This window comes from Amphiura filiformis, chromosome 13, assembly GCF_039555335.1.
Source record: "Amphiura filiformis chromosome 13, Afil_fr2py, whole genome shotgun sequence".
NCBI classification, from domain to species: Eukaryota; Metazoa; Echinodermata; class Ophiuroidea; order Amphilepidida; family Amphiuridae; genus Amphiura; species Amphiura filiformis.
Genome location: NC_092640.1, coordinates 58,608,741 through 58,615,543, shown reverse-complemented (window position 1 = coordinate 58,615,543; position 6,803 = coordinate 58,608,741). Strand labels below are relative to the sequence as shown.

Below are 6,803 nucleotides of genomic sequence, written 5' to 3'. Positions count from 1 at the left end.
TGATGCCTATGAGCTACAGAACCTCATCATGTCATGCAAGGTGAGTCCAACATAACAGACATTGTCATAGTCAACCAGTATTCAGTGTTAATGATGCATATGAGTTGCACAACCTCATCATGTCATGCAAGGGTAGTCCAACATAACAGACATTGTCATAGTCAACCAGTATTCAGTGTTAATGATGCATATGAGTTGCAGAACCTCATTATGTCATGCAAGGTGAGTCCAACATAACAGACATTGTCATAGTCAACCAGTATCCAGTGTTAATGATGCATATGAGTTGCAGAACCTCATCATGTCATGCAAGGTGAGTCCAACATAACAGACATTGTCATAGTCAACCAGTATTCAGTGTTAATGATGCATATGAGTTGCAGAACCTCATCATGTCATGTAAGGTGAGTCCAACATAACAGACATTGTCATAGTCAACCCAGTATTCAGTGTTAATGATGCATATGAGTTGCAGAACCTCATCATGTCATGCAAGGTGAGTCCAACATAACAGACATTGTCATAGTCAACCAGTATTCAGTGATAATGATGCATATGAGTTGCAGAACCTCATCATGTCATGCAAGGTGAGTCCAACATAACAGACATTGTCATAGTCAACCAGTATTCAGTGTTAATGATGCATATGAGTTGCAGAACCTCATCATGTCATGTAAGGTGAGTCCAACAAAACAGACATTGTCATAGTCAACCAGTATTCAGTGTTAATGATGCATATGAGTTGCAGAACCTCATTATGTCATGCAAGGTGAGTCCAACATAACAGACATTGTCATAGTCAACCAGTATTCAGTGTTAATGATGCATATGAGCTACAGAACCTCATCATGTCATGTAAGGTGAGTCCAACATAATAGACATTGTCATAGTCAACCAGTATTCAGTGTTAATGATGCATATGAGTTGCAGAACCTCATTATGTCATGCAAGGTGAGTCCAACATAACAGACATTGTCATAGTCAACCAGTATTCGGTGTTAATGATGCATATGAGCTACAGAACCTCATCATGTCATGTAAGGTGAGTCCAACATAACAGACATTGTCATAGTCAACCAGTATTCAGTGTTAATGATGCATATGAGCTACAGAACCTCATCATGTCATGCAAGGTGAGTCCAACATAACAGACATTGTCATAGTCAACCAGTATTCAGTGTTATTGATGCATATGAGTTGCAGAACCTCATCATGTCATGCAAGGTGAGTCCAACATAACAGACATTGTCATAGTCAACCCGTATTCAGTGTTAATGATGCATATGAGTTGCAGAACCTCATTATGTCATGCAAGGTGAGTCCAACATAACAGACATTGTCATAGTCAACCAGTATTCAGTGTTAATGATGCATATGAGTTGCAGAACCTCATCATGTCATGCAAGGTGAGTTCAACAAAACAGACATTGTCATAGTCAACCAGTATTCAGTGTTAATGATGCATATGAGTTGCAGAACCTCATCATGTCATGTAAGGTGAGTCCAACATAACATACATTGTCATAGTCAACCCGTATTCAGTGTTAATGATGCATATGAGTTGCAGAACCTCATCATGTCATGTAAGGTGAGTCCAACATAACATACATTGTCATAGTCAACCCGTATTCAGTGTTAATGATGCATATGAGTTGCAGAACCTCATCATGTCATGCAAGGTGAGTCCAACATAACAGACATTGTCATAGTCAACCAGTATTCAGTGATAATGATGCATATGAGTTGCAGAACCTCATGTCATGCAAGGTGAGTCCAACATAACATACATTGTCATAGTCAACCAGTATTCAGTGTTAATGATGCATATGAGTTGCAGAACCTCATTATGTCATGCAAGGTGAGTCCAACATAACAGACATTGTCATAGTCAACCAGTATTCAGTGTTAATGATGCATATGAGTTGCAGAACCTCATCATGTCATGTAAGGTGAGTCCAACAAAACAGACATTGTCATAGTCAACCAGTATTCAGTGTTAATGATGCATATGAGTTGCAGAACCTCATCATGTCATGCAAGGTGAGTCCAACATAACAGACATTGTCATAGTCAACCAGTATTCAGTGATAATGATGCATATGAGTTGCAGAACCTCATGTCATGCAAGGTGAGTCCAACATAACATACATTGTCATAGTCAACCAGTATTCAGTGTTAATGATGCATATGAGTTGCAGAACCTCATTATGTCATGCAAGGTGAGTCCAACATAACAGACATTGTCATAGTCAACCAGTATTCAGTGTTAATGATGCATATGAGTTGCAGAACCTCATCATGTCATGTAAGGTGAGTCCAACAAAACAGACATTGTCATAGTCAACCAGTATTCAGTGTTAATGATGCATATGAGTTGCAGAACCTCATCATGTCATGTAAGGTGAGTCCAACATAACAGACATTGTCATAGTCAACCAGTATTCAGTGTTAATGATGCATATGAGTTGCAGAACCTCATCATGTCATGTAAGGTGAGTCCAACATAACAGACATTGTCATAGTCAACCAGTATTCAGTGTTAATGATGCATATGAGTTGCAGAACCTCATTATGTCATGTAAGGTGAGTCCAACAAAACAGACATTATCATAGTCAACCAGTATTCAGTGTTAATGATGCCTATGAGTTGCACAACCTCATCATGTCATGTAAGGTGAGTCCAACATAACAGACATTGTCATAGTCAACCAGTATTCAGTGTTAATGATGCATATGAGTTGCAGAACCTCATTATGTCATGCAAGGTGAGTCCAACATAACAGACATTGTCATAGTCAACCAGTATTCAGTGTTAATGATGCCTATGAGCTACAGAACCTCATCATGTCATGTAAGGTGAGTCCAACATAACAGACATTGTCATAGTCAACCAGTATTCAGTGTTAATGATGCATATGAGTTGCAGAACCTCATTATGTCATGCAAGGTGAGTCCAACATAACAGACATTGTCATAGTCAACCAGTATTCAGTGTTATTGATGCATATGAGTTGCAGAACCTCATGTCATGCAAGGTGAGTCCAACAAAACAGACATTGTCATAGTCAACCAGTATTCAGTGATAATGATGCATATGAGTTGCAGAACCTCATCATGTCATGCAAGGTGAGTCCAACATAACATACATTGTCATAGTCAACCAGTATTCAGTGTTAATGATGCATATGAGTTGCAGAACCTCATCATGTCATGCAAGGTGAGTCCAACAAAACAGACATTGTCATAGTCAACCAGTATTCAGTGATAATGATGCATATGAGTTGCAGAACCTCATTATGTCATGCAAGGTAAGTCCAACATAACAGACATTGTCATAGTCAACCAGTATTCAGTGTTAATGATGCATATGAGTTGCAGAACCTCATCATGTCATGCAAGGTGAGTCCAACAAAACAGACATTGTCATAGTCAACCAGTATTCAGTGATAATGATGCATATGAGTTGCAGAACCTCATCATGTCATGCAAGGTGAGTCCAACATAACAGACATTGTCATAGTCAACCAGTATTCAGTGTTAATGATGCATATGAGTTGCAGAACCTCATCATGTCATGTAAGGTGAGTCCAACAAAACAGGCATTGTCATAGTCAACCAGTATCCAGTGTTAATGATGCATATGCGTTGCAGAACCTCATCATGTCATGCAAGGTGAGTCCAACATAACAGACAATGTCATAGTCACTGGAGTGTTAACCCTAACCCAACTAGGACTCACTAAAGCTCACTATTAAAACCACTCTGCGTGCATGGATTCCACGGGACTTGATGACGCAATCAGACCAAGTCATATATACCCAGGGAATCGTTGGCGGGCCAACGTCACCTGTGTAGCTACATGCTGGGGATCTTCTGCGTGGCATGCGAGGGGTCCGAGGTTCAAATCCCGGGGGTGCCAAGTGACTTTCTTCCTCATCTTCCCTCCTTTTCGTTCCTTCTTTCCCTTCCGATAGCACAAAAACCACGGGAAGGGTTTAGGGTTAAGCTATATGCATGTTTTCCCTATATGCCTTCTTAACCCTAACCCAACTAGGACTCACTAAAGCTCACTATTAAAACCACTCTGCGTGCATGGATTCCACGGGACTTGATGACGCAATCAGACCAAGTCATATATACCCAGGGAATCGTTGGCGGGCCAACGTCACCTGTGTAGCTACATGCTGGGGATCTTCTGCGTGGCATGCGAGGGGTCCGAGGTTCAATCCCGGGGTGCCAAGTGACTTTCTTCTTCATCTTCTCTCCTTTTTCGTTCCTTCTTTCCCTTCCGATAGCATAAAAACCACGGGTAGGGTTAGGGTTAATGATGCATATGAGTTGCAGAACCTCATCATGTCATGCAAGGTGAGTTATATTGAGGCTATTGTTCACTCTAGCTTTTTATTAAAATAAATGGATCATTGATGCACTTATCAGTATGCATGTGACTTACAGAACATTACCGTGTAAATATGCAAGGCAAGTCAAATGGGTGAGTTGTGAGTTAAATGGGTGAGTATAGTGCAAAAGTGGAAATTTTGGAAATTGTTCATTTTTACTGAGGGTCAACTGGGTGGACAAGAGTACTGACTGGGGGATTTGCACCATGCCCCCTGTGGTGCTGCCACTAATCTGTAGCCATCATATTCATACCTATTTGGTACTAAAGAAACGGTAAAATGCCAAATAAAATAAAGTTGTACAATCCTACTTTGAACTTTTATATGGTGTTAAAGATCACAGTAAACTCATTATTTGTACTTTCTTTTTCTTTGTTGACAGGATTGTGACTTTCTCTATATAGTTGCATGACAGCAATGTGACAGTGAACTTTGATGAAACCAGGTAACCTGCAATAGACCCCATTGAATACTAGATTATCAAAACACTATCCACACTGGATTCCAGAAAACAATACATCAGACATGATTTGAATTGGTGATTCAATTGACCTTTTTGGTAAATCCCATAAGCCTTTGTGAGTACGCCTGAGATGTCGTCATTTGATGTCACGCCGACCTGCAATGCGCAGTAAAGCTGTTCGATAAACGAGGTGTGTATCGGTGCAGATCGACGTGACGTCAAATGATGAGTTCTCAGGTGTACTCGCAAAGGCTTATGGGATTTACCGAAAGGGTCGATTGTCATTCAGGAATACTTTGTTCCACCAATATGGCTGCCATTTCAATTTAAACCGGAAGATTGGTTTATTCGATAGGAGCAGCATTTCATGATCATGGATATTTTAAATGGGAATAATACTTCTATAGAGCCTTTTGACTGTGGCAATTCTAACAAAATGTTATACCACAAGAACCGATAAAACACAGTGAAAAAAGGGCCCTTTTTTTGGGTAAAGTGGTCACTGGGTTTTGGCATTTTTCTGGGTATAGCATGTATAAAAGGCCCTGTGGGCTACATTATAGAGTGACCACAAGAATGTGTGCTTGCACTAAAAAGGTGTCTGATTGTCTAAATTGGAAAATTAAAAAAATCATTAAATAGGTCGTGTCATATTTGAATTTGATGAATGGGCATACAGTTGTGTCTGCTCCGTTAGTTGACTTTTGACCATCAGGCCTAAAAAGAAGTTTATATTGCCATAAAAGCACTAAAGTCGGTAATTGTTTTTGTTTTTGTTTATTTTATTTTGCTACATACAATGTTAAAAATGCAAGTTTACCATAAGATATAAGGTAAACAATGATTTACAAGGTGTCTGAGGCTTGTTAAAAAAAATATATATCGGAGTTGTGCATTCTACAAATGTTTTACCAATTATATGAAAATTCAAATGTGAAAAATAAAACAAATTAGCTGTGGTCTAAGACCACGAACACAGCCGTGTTGTTACCCCTTAATGACCTTTGACCCCAAAATATATGAAAACCCCATAGACATTGGCTAATGTCAATGTATGTGTGCACGTGGCATCACTTTGCCATGTTATTTGTGGCAGAAGGGGCATTTTGAAGGTTTTTCGTCTCAGACCGGAAGTGACCCCTTAATGACATTTGACCCCAAATAAAAAAAATACCACATATAAATTGAGTAACCACAATTCATGTGTGAAAATACCGTTACTGTCCTATGTTTATCTTAGCAAATACAAAATTTTGAAGGTTTTTCGTTTTATACCGGAAGTGACCCCTTAATGACCTTTGACCCTAAATCTGTGTACACCCCATAGACACTGGGTAATGACAATGCATGTGTGCAATTAGCGCCACTGTCCTACAGAATCTGTGGAAGAAGATGCATTTTAAAGGTATTTCGTTTTATACCGGAAGTGACCTCTTAATGAGATTTGACCCCAAATAAAAAAATACCACATATACATTGGGTGACTGCAGATCACGTGTGAACATACCGTTACTGTCCCATGTTTTGCTTAGCTTATAAATTTTTTTTTAGGATATTTCGCTTTTTTACCGGAAGTGACCCCTTCATGACCTTTGACCCCAAATCTGTGTACACCCCATAGACACTGGGTAATAACAATACACGTGTGCAAGTGGCGTCTCTGTCCCACATAATTTGTGGAAGAAGATGCATTTTAAAGGTATTTCTTTTATACGGAAGTTACCCTTAATGAGCTTTGACCCTAAGTAAAAAAAATAGCACATATACATTGGGTGACTACAGATCATATGTGAACATACCGTTACTGTGCTATGGTTTACTTAGCTAATAAAAAATTTTGAAAGTTTTTCGTTTTATACCGGAAGTGACCCCTTAATGACCTTTGACCCCAAATCTGTGTACACCACATAGACACTGGGTAATAACAATGCATGTGTGCA

At 39.4% G+C, this 6,803-nt stretch overlaps 1 long non-coding RNA gene across 1 annotated transcript; it reads left to right on the top strand.

Moving 5' to 3' along the window:
• Positions 1 to 3,224: 3,224 nt before the first annotated feature.
• Positions 3,225 to 5,317, top strand: LOC140168580 (uncharacterized). The gene is made up of 2 exons (XR_011861238.1): positions 3,225 to 3,308; positions 4,783 to 5,317. It is a non-coding gene; the product is annotated as an uncharacterized lncRNA (long non-coding RNA).
• The last annotated feature ends 1,486 nt before the right edge of the window (positions 5,318 to 6,803 follow it).